A 15,233-nucleotide genomic window follows, 5' to 3' on the forward strand; every position below is an offset into this window, starting at 1 on the left:
GGCGTCCCATTGGCTGCAACGCGTCGTGTAACTTACAGCACGCGCCACGCGCCAATCATCGAAATACACAGGAGGTAAAGGGGCGCCCACAACGGCGTCGTCGTTGCTAGGGGGCCAGCCGAACTTCTGGCAACGCAGCGGGAGGCCCGGTTATGAGACATGGCTTCAGAACGCCCCGTCCACGCCTATGGTTCCTTCGGCATCGACTGCGACGGAGGCGGCGGCTGCTGCAACCGAGGTCAAATCGCCAAAGAATATCCCAGACATCGCGCAGCCCAGCTATATATGCTTTCGCCTCCTCGCCCATTATACTCTTTTCTTTCCTACAAGTACCTCGCGGTGTTCACATTAGTAACGATCTATCATGACATAAGCATACTAACAACGCTAATCGAATGTTTGGCTTCTGGCGTCTAAATGTTTCTCTGGCTCCCATCTCCTTAAAACTGCTTCTTTATAAAACCCTTGTTGTAACTGAGTTTGAGTATGCTTCAACGGTTTTGGACTCTCACCAGTTATCGCTTCCTTTTTTCATAGAATCGATCCACAACCGCTCAGCTCGTTTTATTGCTTCTAACTACTCCCACACGGCAAGCGTATACACTATTAAAGGGGCCCTGAAAGGCGTTTTGAGCACACTAAATGAACTAGCGCAATCGTTAGATTGGGTCGTCAATGTCATCTGTGCCAAGTATTACTCTTTTACGCGCAGCGGAAAGCTCACACTTTTGTTGCAAAGTTTGTCGCCCTTTTCTCACCCTTCCCTGCGTGTTCTTGGACGCCGCCATCTTCACATGTCTACGTCATCGATTCCCAGGTGTGCGTCATGAGGTAGACATCCTGCTATTGGGCGGCTTTTTCACGCACTTCCAGCAAAGAGATGTGTCGTCTGCTCAGCGTCGGCTCGCCGGCTGATCTGCCAGCGGAGTGCCGGAGTGCTTGGACATTTTACGACTATCCAAACAAGTGTAAACAAACGCTTAACCGTTTCTATTGAATGCAACCTTTCGCTTCCTAACCTATCGATCAGGAGGAGTCTCTCGCATCTGTCTTTCCCTCAGCGTGCCTAGATACGAACAAATGTGCACTTCAATTCGTTTTTACCAAATACAGCCACCGACTGGGATAACCTTCTAGCCTCCTTCGCCAGCAACTCTGACCCATCATTGTTCAAGACGGCCGTAAGGCAAAAGACACGGGTTGTGCGTGGTGGGTGTAGCTGCCTCTAGGCGAGCACTCTATTTGACTGCCTAATCAGGTATATTTTGATTTAAACCGCCGTTCCTTTGTGAGACGCTTTCCCCTGTAAAAGGATTGCGGCCGATTTATTTATTTATTTATTTATTTATTTATTTATCTGTCTTTCCCTCAGCGTGCCTAGATACGAACAAATGTGCACTTCAATTCGTTTTTACCAAATACAGCCACCGACTGGGATAACCTTCTAGCCTCCTTCGCCAGCAACTCTGACCCATCATTGTTCAAGACGGCCGTAAGGCAAAAGACACGGGTTGTGCGTGGTGGGTGTAGCTGCCTCTAGGCGAGCACTCTATTTGACTGCCTAATCAGGTATATTTTGATTTAAACCGCCGTTCCTTTGTGAGACGCTTTCCCCTGTAAAAGGATTGCGGCCGATTTATTTATTTATTTATTTATTTATTTATTTATTTATTTATCTGTCTTTCCCTCAGCGTGCCTAGATACGAACAAATGTGCACTTCAATTCGTTTTTACCAAATACAGCCACCGACTGGGATAACCTAGCTTCTAGACTCCTTCACCAGCAACTCTGACCCATCATTGTTCAAGACGTCCGTAAGGCAAAAGACACGGGTTGTGCGTGGTGGGTGTAGCTGCCTCTAGGCGAGCACTCTATTTGACTGCCTAATCAGATATATTTTAATTTAAACCGCCGTTCCTTTGTGAGACGCTTTCCCCTGTAAAAGGATTGCGGCCGATTTATTTATTTATTTATTTATTTATTTATTTATTTATTTATCTGTCTTTCCCTCAGCGTGCCTAGATACTAACAAATGTGCACTTCAATTCGTTTTTACCAAATACAGCCACCGACTGGGATAACCTTCTAGCCTCCTTCGCCAGCAACTCTGACCCATCATTGTTCAAGACGGCCGTAAGGCAAAAGACACGGGTTGTGCGTGGTGGGTGTAGCTGCCTCTAGGCGAGCACTCTATTTGACTGCCTAATCAGGTATATTTTGATTTAAACCGCCGTTCCTTTGTGAGACGCTTTCCCCTGTAAAAGGATTGCGGCCGATTTATTTATTTATTTATTTATTTATTTATTTATTTATTTATCTGTCTTTCCCTCAGCGTGCCTAGATACGAACAAATGTGCACTTCAATTCGTTTTTACCAAATACAGCCACCGACTGGGATAACCTTCTAGCCTCCTTCGCCAGCAACTCTGACCCATCATTGTTCAAGACGGCCGTAAGGCAAAAGACACGGGTTGTGCGTGGTGGGTGTAGCTGCCTCTAGGCGAGCACTCTATTTGACTGCCTAATCAGGTATATTTTGATTTAAACCACCGTTCCTTTGTGAGACGCTTTCCCCTGTAAAAGGATTGCGGCCGATTTATTTATTTATTTATTTATTTATTTATTTATTTATTTATTTATCTGTCTTTCCCTCAGCGTGCCTAGATACGAACAAATGTGCACTTCAATTCGTTTTTACCAAATACAGCCACCGACTGGGATAACCTTCTAGCCTCCTTCGCCAGCAACTCTGACCCATCATTGTTCAAGACGGCCGTAAGGCAAAAGACACGGGTTGTGCGTGGTGGGTGTAGCTGCCTCTAGGCGAGCACTCTATTTGACTGCCTAATCAGGTATATTTTGATTTAAACCGCCGTTCCTTTGTGAGACGCTTTCCCCTGTAAAAGGATTGCGGCCGATTTATTTATTTATTTATTTATTTATTTATTTATTTATTTATTTATTTATCTGTCTTTCCCTCAGCGTGCATAGATACGAACAAATGTGCACTTCAATTCGTTTTTACCAAATACAGCCACCGACTGGGATAACCTTCTAGCCTCCTTCGCCAGCAACTCTGACCCATCATTGTTCAAGACGGCCGTAAGGCAAAAGACACGGGTTGTGCGTGGTGGGTGTAGCTGCCTCTAGGCGAGCACTCTATTTGACTGCCTAATCAGGTATATTTTGATTTAAACCGCCGTTCCTTTGTGAGACGCTTTCCCCTGTAAAAGGATTGCGGCCGATTTATTTATTTATTTATTTATTTATTTATTTATTTATTTATCTGTCTTTCCCTCAGCGTGCATAGATACGAACAAATGTGCACTTCAATTCGTTTTTACCAAATACAGCCACCGACTGGGATAACCTTCTAGCCTCCTTCGCCAGCAACTCTGACCCATCATTGTTCAAGACGGCCGTAAGGCAAAAGACACGGGTTGTGCGTGGTGGGTGTAGCTGCCTCTAGGCGAGCACTCTATTTGACTGCCTAATCAGGTATATTTTGATTTAAACCGCCGTTCCTTTGTGAGACGCTTTCCCCTGTAAAAGGATTGCGGCCGATTTATTTATTTATTTATTTATTTATTTATTTATTTATTTATTTATTTATCTGTCTTTCCCTCAGCGTGCATAGATACGAACAAATGTGCACTTCAATTCGTTTTTACCAAATACAGCCACCGACTGGGATAACCTTCTAGCCTCCTTCGCCAGCAACTCTGACCCATCATTGTTCAAGACGGCCGTAAGGCAAAAGACACGGGTTGTGCGTGGTGGGTGTAGCTGCCTCTAGGCGAGCACTCTATTTGACTGCCTAATCAGGTATATTTTGATTTAAACCGCCGTTCCTTTGTGAGACGCTTTCCCCTGTAAAAGGATTGCGGCCGATTTATTTATTTATTTATTTATTTATTTATTTATTTATTTATTTATCTGTCTTTCCCTCAGCGTGCATAGATACGAACAAATGTGCACTTCAATTCGTTTTTACCAAATACAGCCACCGACTGGGATAACCTTCTAGCCTCCTTCGCCAGCAACTCTGACCCATCATTGTTCAAGACGGCCGTAAGGCAAAAGACACGGGTTGTGCGTGGTGGGTGTAGCTGCCTCTAGGCGAGCACTCTATTTGACTGCCTAATCAGGTATATTTTGATTTAAACCGCCGTTCCTTTGTGAGACGCTTTCCCCTGTAAAAGGATTGCGGCCGATTTATTTATTTATTTATTTATTTATTTATTTATTTATTTATCTGTCTTTCCCTCAGCGTGCATAGATACGAACAAATGTGCACTTCAATTCGTTTTTACCAAATACAGCCACCGACTGGGATAACCTTCTAGCCTCCTTCGCCAGCAACTCTGACCCATCATTGTTCAAGACGGCCGTAAGGCAAAAGACACGGGTTGTGCGTGGTGGGTGTAGCTGCCTCTAGGCGAGCACTCTATTTGACTGCCTAATCAGGTATATTTTGATTTAAACCACCGTTCCTTTGTGAGACGCTTTCCCCTGTAAAAGGATTGCGGCCGATTTATTTATTTATTTATTTATTTATTTATTTATTTATTTATCTGTCTTTCCCTCAGCGTGCCTAGATACGAACAAATGTGCACTTCAATTCGTTTTTACCAAATACAGCCACCGACTGGGATAACCTTCTAGCCTCCTTCGCCAGCAACTCTGACCCATCATTGTTCAAGACGGCCGTAAGGCAAAAGACACGGGTTGTGCGTGGTGGGTGTAGCTGCCTCTAGGCGAGCACTCTATTTGACTGCCTAATCAGGTATATTTTGATTTAAACCGCCGTTCCTTTGTGAGACGCTTTCCCCTGTAAAAGGATTGCGGCCGATTTATTTATTTATTTATTTATTTATTTATTTATCTGTCTTTCCCTCAGCGTGCATAGATACGAACAAATGTGCACTTCAATTCGTTTTTACCAAATACAGCCACCGACTGGGATAACCTTCTAGCCTCCTTCGCCAGCAACTCTGACCCATCATTGTTCAAGACGGCCGTAAGGCAAAAGACACGGGTTGTGCGTGGTGGGTGTAGCTGCCTCTAGGCGAGCACTCTATTTGACTGCCTAATCAGGTATATTTTGATTTAAACCGCCGTTCCTTTGTGAGACGCTTTCCCCTGTAAAAGGATTGCGGCCGATTTATTTATTTATTTATTTATTTATTTATTTATTTATCTGTCTTTCCCTCAGCGTGCATAGATACGAACAAATGTGCACTTCAATTCGTTTTTACCAAATACAGCCACCGACTGGGATAACCTTCTAGCCTCCTTCGCCAGCAACTCTGACCCATCATTGTTCAAGACGGCCGTAAGGCAAAAGACACGGGTTGTGCGTGGTGGGTGTAGCTGCCTCTAGGCGAGCACTCTATTTGACTGCCTAATCAGGTATATTTTGATTTAAACCGCCGTTCCTTTGTGAGACGCTTTCCCCTGTAAAAGGATTGCGGCCGATTTATTTATTTATTTATTTATTTATTTATTTATTTATTTATTTATCTGTCTTTCCCTCAGCGTGCATAGATACGAACAAATGTGCACTTCAATTCGTTTTTACCAAATACAGCCACCGACTGGGATAACCTTCTAGCCTCCTTCGCCAGCAACTCTGACCCATCATTGTTCAAGACGGCCGTAAGGCAAAAGACACGGGTTGTGCGTGGTGGGTGTAGCTGCCTCTAGGCGAGCACTCTATTTGACTGCCTAATCAGGTATATTTTGATTTAAACCGCCGTTCCTTTGTGAGACGCTTTCCCCTGTAAAAGGATTGCGGCCGATTTATTTATTTATTTATTTATTTATTTATTTATTTATTTATTTATCTGTCTTTCCCTCAGCGTGCATAGATACGAACAAATGTGCACTTCAATTCGTTTTTACCAAATACAGCCACCGACTGGGATAACCTTCTAGCCTCCTTCGCCAGCAACTCTGACCCATCATTGTTCAAGACGGCCGTAAGGCAAAAGACACGGGTTGTGCGTGGTGGGTGTAGCTGCCTCTAGGCGAGCACTCTATTTGACTGCCTAATCAGGTATATTTTGATTTAAACCGCCGTTCCTTTGTGAGACGCTTTCCCCTGTAAAAGGATTGCGGCCGATTTATTTATTTATTTATTTATTTATTTATTTATTTATTTATTTATTTATTTATCTGTCTTTCCCTCAGCGTGCATAGATACGAACAAATGTGCACTTCAATTCGTTTTTACCAAATACAGCCACCGACTGGGATAACCTTCTAGCCTCCTTCGCCAGCAACTCTGACCCATCATTGTTCAAGACGGCCGTAAGGCAAAAGACACGGGTTGTGCGTGGTGGGTGTAGCTGCCTCTAGGCGAGCACTCTATTTGACTGCCTAATCAGGTATATTTTGATTTAAACCGCCGTTCCTTTGTGAGACGCTTTCCCCTGTAAAAGGATTGCGGCCGATTTATTTATTTATTTATTTATTTATTTATTTATTTATCTGTCTTTCCCTCAGCGTGCATAGATACGAACAAATGTGCACTTCAATTCGTTTTTACCAAATACAGCCACCGACTGGGATAACCTTCTAGCCTCCTTCGCCAGCAACTCTGACCCATCATTGTTCAAGACGGCCGTAAGGCAAAAGACACGGGTTGTGCGTGGTGGGTGTAGCTGCCTCTAGGCGAGCACTCTATTTGACTGCCTAATCAGGTATATTTTGATTTAAACCGCCGTTCCTTTGTGAGACGCTTTCCCCTGTAAAAGGATTGCGGCCGATTTATTTATTTATTTATTTATTTATTTATTTATTTATTTATCTGTCTTTCCCTCAGCGTGCATAGATACGAACAAATGTGCACTTCAATTCGTTTTTACCAAATACAGCCACCGACTGGGATAACCTTCTAGCCTCCTTCGCCAGCAACTCTGACCCATCATTGTTCAAGACGGCCGTAAGGCAAAAGACACGGGTTGTGCGTGGTGGGTGTAGCTGCCTCTAGGCGAGCACTCTATTTGACTGCCTAATCAGGTATATTTTGATTTAAACCGCCGTTCCTTTGTGAGACGCTTTCCCCTGTAAAAGGATTGCGGCCGATTTATTTATTTATTTATTTATTTATTTATTTATCTGTCTTTCCCTCAGCGTGCATAGATACGAACAAATGTGCACTTCAATTCGTTTTTACCAAATACAGCCACCGACTGGGATAACCTTCTAGCCTCCTTCGCCAGCAACTCTGACCCATCATTGTTCAAGACGGCCGTAAGGCAAAAGACACGGGTTGTGCGTGGTGGGTGTAGCTGCCTCTAGGCGAGCACTCTATTTGACTGCCTAATCAGGTATATTTTGATTTAAACCGCCGTTCCTTTGTGAGACGCTTTCCCCTGTAAAAGGATTGCGGCCGATTTATTTATTTATTTATTTATTTATTTATTTATCTGTCTTTCCCTCAGCGTGCATAGATACGAACAAATGTGCACTTCAATTCGTTTTTACCAAATACAGCCACCGACTGGGATAACCTTCTAGCCTCCTTCGCCAGCAACTCTGACCCATCATTGTTCAAGACGGCCGTAAGGCAAAAGACACGGGTTGTGCGTGGTGGGTGTAGCTGCCTCTAGGCGAGCACTCTATTTGACTGCCTAATCAGGTATATTTTGATTTAAACCGCCGTTCCTTTGTGAGACGCTTTCCCCTGTAAAAGGATTGCGGCCGATTTATTTATTTATTTATTTATTTATTTATTTATTTATTTATTTATCTGTCTTTCCCTCAGCGTGCATAGATACGAACAAATGTGCACTTCAATTCGTTTTTACCAAATACAGCCACCGACTGGGATAACCTTCTAGCCTCCTTCGCCAGCAACTCTGACCCATCATTGTTCAAGACGGCCGTAAGGCAAAAGACACGGGTTGTGCGTGGTGGGTGTAGCTGCCTCTAGGCGAGCACTCTATTTGACTGCCTAATCAGGTATATTTTGATTTAAACCGCCGTTCCTTTGTGAGACGCTTTCCCCTGTAAAAGGATTGCGGCCGATTTATTTATTTATTTATTTATTTATTTATTTATTTATTTATTTATCTGTCTTTCCCTCAGCGTGCATAGATACGAACAAATGTGCACTTCAATTCGTTTTTACCAAATACAGCCACCGACTGGGATAACCTTCTAGCCTCCTTCGCCAGCAACTCTGACCCATCATTGTTCAAGATGGCCGTATTAGATATTGTTTAACTTTACCCACTCTCTCTATAACGCCCTCCGAGGCATTGAGAAAAATAAATAAAATAAATAAATAAATAACTCGTTTGCAATCCTTTTACAGGGGAAAGCGTCTCACAAAGGAACGGCGTTTAAATCAAAAGATATCTGATTAGGCAGTCAAATAGAGTGCTCGCCTAGAGACAGCTGTACCCACCACGCACAACCCGTGTCTTTTGCCTTAACCAAGCCACTAAGACTAACTTTTACGACACATCACCAAACATGGCGGCCATTTGAATGAGCAGCTGCCTGCAGACACCGGAGGCACGTATTATCATGCCACGTTAATTCCGTAAGCTTCAATAGAACGACTCAGAGATATCTAATGTTTTGTCGGGCTTGAAAGAATCTTAAACACTTTTGCATGTGAAATTCCTGACTCTGCGTATTGTTGCCCGTTATATATAAGTTGAATGTCGTGCCGGCCCGCGCAATGTGCCAGCTGCACGACAGTCGGACCAAGTCTAGAGAATGAAGCACTCAATTCTCAAAACTAAAGCCAGGTGCAGCTTTCCAGCTCATCGCAGCTCTTTCAGAAGTGATTACTCTGTAAATATTCAGTGGAATGCAAACAACGTTCGCGCAGCTTATATTGATGGCGATAAGCGTGCTAGAACGTTGCTACACCAGGTTCCAGAGCCATAAATACTATCCCACGGAAATGTATTGGCAGTAACTTTTGACTACGAAAGACACAAAAACGTCCTATAGCTTTGCACTATGATTTTACAGTGTTTATATCAATGTCGATCATTGCTCTGTGCGAAACATCACGTTTCTGCTGTGGTTTTACTAGGTTCCAGAGCGGTTGGATTTTTGAGCAGGAAAGCTGGGGATGAACTGAGATTTCGTGATGTTTGATACATACGTACGAAGACTTTTCTTCTGTGAGGAATCGGCTAACTGACGAGTATTAGCTGAGGGACTTTTTAAGCATTGGAGTAACCCAATAATTTAGATATGCATCACCCGTAGGTCGCGATAACATCTGCATGTCATGAAATCGAGGCTTCGACGGACGCCCGTCTGGTCGAGAATGAGATTAAAAGACATAATAGAGAAGACGCCGCCACAAGAGAAAATAAAACAATGTATGTCATGTATGTGATGGTTTGAAAGGAGTTCCTTCGCCTCAGATTTGATTTTCATTTTCTTTGATGCCTTAAAATTCAGTGGCGTGCGGCTGCTGATTATCGAGGTGACGCACACCTTGCGTCCAACTGCAACAGGTACAGCCACCTGATCCAGCGATGATGGAAGTGGCTGTATCCGGTTGTGTAAAAAACTTTTACACGAGAAGCATCTTCACCGAAACTGAAGCACTCAATGCTTACAAGCTGGCCACAGAAAAAGGAATCGCCATCTCAGCTAGCAAAACGCTTAAATATACCTAAACTACTCTATGAAATTATCGAATGGAACTTTCTCCAGTGCAGGTAATCGCAGCATTTTTTTTTATCTGAAGATAAAAACCTGTCACTACCTGTGGGCAACATAATGCGCCCGTTTAATAACCACTGCAAGCAAACTAAGAGTGTCTCTTTTCGTTACGCGCCATCTTTCGTATATCAGGAGTATGCCAAGCATGCTAAACCGTAAGTTTCAAATATGATTTGCGAACATCAAAAAAGTGGTGGGAGGCTGTTGATAATGGACTTTTCAATTCACAAGTCCCCAATGTTCGCCAGTACGACGATTTCCGCTGAAGAACGAAATGAGCGCGTTAAAGGTGAGCGCCCGGCGAAATTCCAGGCAGACCCCGCGGCGGACAAAGACGTCGCATTAGGGCGAAATCCGTTATCCCGGATGGCCTCCGTACTGCTACCAACTTATCGACAAAAAATGTATCTTGTGCTGGTATTTTAACAGCTGAAAGAATAAAAATCATTCACCCCTCCGCCTAACGACGACGATGGCTGAACGCGAAGCTTTCTCGTGCGGGATTCCTTGGTTGCCGTCTGAGTCTGGACTTTGACTCGCAGACGGTTTGAACTCTGCCTCGTTGAGCTTTGACTTTGACTCGCACGCAGTTTGAACTTTTTATCGTAGCGGCTTTGGCTTTGACTCTTCGTCATTTCATTCCGCACGAAGAAAACTTCGCGTACAACCACCGTCGTCGTTAGACGGAGGGGTGCCCCTCCAAATCCAAACTGTTTTAACCGGGTCGGAATGGCGCAGTCAGATAGACGTCGGCTTCACAACGCTTGGGGCCCGGGTTCAATTCCCACCGCGGGAGAAGTCTTGTTTCTCTTTCACTTCACCAACGACCATCATCATTGTCAGGGAAAGTTGTCTTTTCTGCAGGGCACTTTCGACGCGACATACGCCATCGGTGAGACGTGGAAAGCTTCATTTTAGAAGCGGAGTTCGCTTGCGTGGTGGAAATGACAGCCGCATTTGTAACGGCTGTGCGAGAGGTCTCAGCAGGCAGGACGAGCTGGTTCCGTGACCAACCGACGGGCAGGGGCGGGGCGCGCGGGCGAAGCGGAGCCGAGGGGAAACGTGGGAGTCGCTAAAGCCACTCGCTTGGCAGCGACGAAGGCCGTCACGCCTGTGCGCAATCGGTCTTTTTAATTGACAAACCATAAAAGGTACGAACAGTTTGTTTACCGTTGCGTGTGCGCGTTTCCGACATTTTAAAACAAATATTTCTTCGCGTTAGCAATGACTACGCAATAACAATATTGGGCTATTTCTAGCCTCTCTACATTCGCCGACCAGAGCGATTAAAGATCGCCATCTTTGTTGTGTTTTTTTCCCGATTATTTGTCTTCAATGTAAGGAAAGATCTGTTTGACTCGGTAGGGGAGACGTAATCAGTCGCCGAAAGAAAGCGCGTATAACGAAGGCTACAGACACCACCAGGGAAGGCCGACTTTGTCGATGATGCCTGCCGTCAGGGACGATTCCAGCAAGTCAACGAACGTCATTTGGAAGAAAATTGAACTTGAAGTCATTTAAGAGCAAATTGAAGGCGTTCAGGTGGCAACGTAGACATTCAGTACAAGACTCTCTTTTCACGCTTCAAATTAAATGCAACATTTTTAAAATAGCTCGAAAACACAAGCCTTTAGTCCAAAAATCGCCAATTCGAGCTAGATTACATGTAAAAGGTGGACTCGACTAGAACATGTTCATACGCTTTGCTTTTCCTTTCGTGAAATCTCTTCTAGTGGTCTATATGTGCCACTTAAAGGCGAATGCTGACATTTAGTCTAGAGCGAGCGATATCCTCGACAGCGGCCGGCCGAGCTTAGTGCCCTCTAAGAGGCAGTTGTTTATGTCTGTCGCCAGGCGCAGCGCCCCTTGAGTTTTTTTCTTTATCGTGACCATTTGGAAGAGCCAGAAGCTCGCTTGCATGTCACCATGGCGACCCCCTTGGGGGGGGCTCTCCTTATCGATGAGCGTATTTTTTTTTTTCTTTTTCTCACCCGGCCTTCCTTCTCCCGCCAGACAAAACTGCCTTCCCCCTATCCTAATGCAAGGAAATACGGGGGCTACTTTGGGATTGTCAGATAAGCGGTGCGAACGTCAATTTCGTTGCGACATGTAATGGCGGTTTGGCCCTATTTGTACCCGCTTCTCATCCTCTCCCACCCACCGTACAACTCCCGTGCCTTTTGGGGAGGCAAATAGCGTCCGCGAGGTACACTTGCAGGGAATAGTGGGGCAAACCGTGGTGGTTCCACACAACTATTGACGGTTCTACACTCGACGAATTGTTTTTGGTATACCCTTTCAAGCTGTGTGAGGACGTGTCGTCTCACCACAGAAGCTAATGGATTTTTGTTCTTTTTCAATTTTAGCGCTGCTGTTTGCGGCAGTTTCAAATTAATTTCACATCGAAGCTGTCTATGGCTAGGGTGCGGGATTTTACGGCGTCTGCGCGGTAAAACACCGCGTTGGAAAGCCAGCTTACAAAGACCAAGCTCACACCGATAAGGTTCAATAGGGTTGAGTTACAGGATCATAGGAGGATCACATAAACACGGCGCCGTGTTTGTGCATTCAATAGGGCCTTCATATTTTTATAGGACGGCTTATGTTGCCCCGTGAAAATGTCTTCTCTACAATGCATTTGTGCTTAGAGGTGAAGCCGACTTTAAAGACACCGGTGCAAGCTTGGTCTTCGTAAGGCGGCTTTCCCACATTGGGTGTTGAACAGTGGAGCCTACTCTTAAAGGAAAATGCTACGGGAACGAGGCTATGCAACAGCGACGCGAGTATAATCGTCGGTGACGTGCAGACACCAATGCGGCGTCCGACGTCGTACCAGCCAGACGGCAGTTAAGCGAGGAGAGAATACCGACGATACATGCTGCGAGTCAGAAAATGCCGCATAGCGCTTTCGGCGCCAAGGTAATAACTTTAAAGATCTCAGGAGCGCGTTCGCCAGGTTTCAAATATAATTTCTCGATTGTCACTGCCGTTCGAGCTGAAACGTGTGCGACATTCTGCGGTTCGACAACGACCTCACAGCAGCAGACGTGAAGTAGGACACACTCGCGCGGGAAGCACCGCGTTAACACCCCCCCCCCCCCCCCCCCCCCCCCCCCACGCATGCAGCCCCGCTGGACAACCACCTTCACAGAGCGGAAAGCCGGTGAATCTTTTTCTTTTGTTCGTAAGATAGCTGCTATATTCTCCCATTATATTCTTATATATTCTCATTATATTCTTCCTCTGTGTGCTATGCACGAGCATTGCAATCTCCTTTTAGTCGCCGTCTCCCTGGCTCTGTAGTTTACTCTCTGCGTGTTAGCTTTGAATCGTAGTGTTTCGGGAGAGCGGACATTTCTCTTACGTAGATTTGGATGGATACAACGCATTACAAAAAAATGTGTTTCATCATTTCTGTTTTCTTTCTGCAGACTGCACACCCCCATCACTCTGGGTATACTTCCCAACAAAGGTCTTCAATCCTTCCCATAGAGGCCGCTCTAGCGTCAAAAAGCAACGGTGATGACAGTGGTGGTTCCAGGCTTTCGCGTTGAATCGTGATGATGGTACATGACATATCGCCTGCATAATAGATTAACTACTGCTTTTTTATCGTTTTTTAACTAAGACTTAATTATACCCCCTTTTCGATTTAGCACTGAAGCTAATTATAGTTGTGCCGGCTCTGTATAGCCGCCCCTTCCCTGCTTTTTTTTTTTTCACCGCACTCCAGTCGCTTTTTGCTAATATCCACAGGAGAACACCTAGCGATTCCCTCAACCGAAACGCCCAGTGCTTCAAGAAGTGTGGGCTTTCCCTCCATTTTTGACTGAATTGATACCTGAAATTCTATTACTAAGGGCTCCATTGTATCGGTATCATTTAAAAACATACACGAGCCTCAGCCTGTCGAGAGCATCTGCTCACACGGGCACTTGTCCTCGAGCAGCCAGGTCGGGCCTCAGACGCAAACGCACCCCCTTTCGCGTTATCGTAACAATGTTCTTTCTTTATCCCTCGTTGGACTGCTTTATCAGCTTACGTTGATTTTTTTTTTGCTTTCCATCATTCCCACCCACTGTGTCCGTGTCTTGCGCTTAGTGGCTGGTTTGCACCTGCAGTTTTGTACTTTGATGATGATGATGATGATGGTGGTGGTGGTGGTGATGATGCTCCTTGGTGAACCTTTCTAGTCTTTTTCTCTCAAGATCGCAGCGGCCAACGTATGCTGGAAAGAATTCACGACGGAGCACCGTAGGGAAGCGCAAGGTACACCTAAACAAGTTTCCCTAAAGTATCGAGCGGTTGTTAAGTCGAAGGCCACAAGAAATTCACTGGGTACACCTCTTATAAGCTAGAGCAAAGGCTCCACGATGGTGCAGGAGATGCGCGTTGGACTCGCGTTTTGTAGCACCCGGGTTCGAATCATATTAGGCCCAAGCTTACACAATGTTCCTTTCTGTGCTTTCGCCCTTTTGCTCTGTCGGTCATATTTATGACCATCTTTCGGTCGCGCCGACGCCGGATACCGCCTTTTTGCGTAATGTGGCATGAAATGCTCATGCGTTAATCATCATCAGCAGTACTAGCAAATTGCCTCCACCGCCACCCCCCTCTTCAAAACTCTGCCAAATCCGCGGATTTCCACAATGAATGTACGCGCAACTTTAATAGGGCAAAAGCCCTAGATGCCCCATTATGTTGTTGCAGTTGTCCGGTCAAGAAAATGGCCGCCACAGTCAAAAGTAGATAAATGAAAAACATGCGTAATGTAATGGGCTTGAATCCGGGGCTCCACAGTAGCAGCCCGATGCGCTACCACTGCGATATATCTTCTGCGATATATATGCGATATATCTGCGATATATCTTCGCATTTGGGGTAATGGCGCATCCCCACTGGGGGGGGGGGGGGGGCAGGGCTTGAGATTGATCTAATTAGTTCAAATGCGTGCTTTAGAATGGGAAAACAATGATGGGTAAGAGGAAAAACAAAAAAAATACTGTACTCTAAATGACGCCTTGAGTTAGTGTAAGTCTTTTAATATGATAAAATTAAAGCCGTTCCACTCAATGTGAAAGCTGTCGTAAGTGCAGAGCAGTGATTCGCTATAACGGGCTGCAGCGCCGTTATCCGCTCACTGCTACCACCCAATGCAATTCAAATTTTCCGCCTTCGCAGTGCTCACGCACCCCCGCCTGAAACTGCGCCAGCGGGAGAGAGAGAGAGAGAACAACTTTATTTAGCCGCACAAAATTGCGGCGACTACGTGCCGGATGGGGTGGTTCCCTCTTCACGGGACCCATATGCTTCCGCGGCTGCCTGGCCCCTGGAGATCAGGACGATCTGGTCTTCCAAGGCGGGGCTGGTTAGCAAGGTCTCCCATCGCTCGTTAAAGGGACACTGAAGTGATATGTAAACATTGCGGGATTACTAGCGCAAATTGTAGTCCGGAGTCCCCAGGCCATGTTTCGACCACTCTAGGCGCGTTTACGCGATTTTATTTAGTAGAAAAACTAATTCGAAAACG

Source organism: Haemaphysalis longicornis, unplaced genomic scaffold (genome assembly GCF_048455015.1).
Source record: "Haemaphysalis longicornis isolate Haplotype H1 unplaced genomic scaffold, Haemaphysalis longicornis Haplotype H1 scaffold_1, whole genome shotgun sequence".
Classification (NCBI taxonomy): domain Eukaryota; kingdom Metazoa; phylum Arthropoda; class Arachnida; order Ixodida; family Ixodidae; genus Haemaphysalis; species Haemaphysalis longicornis.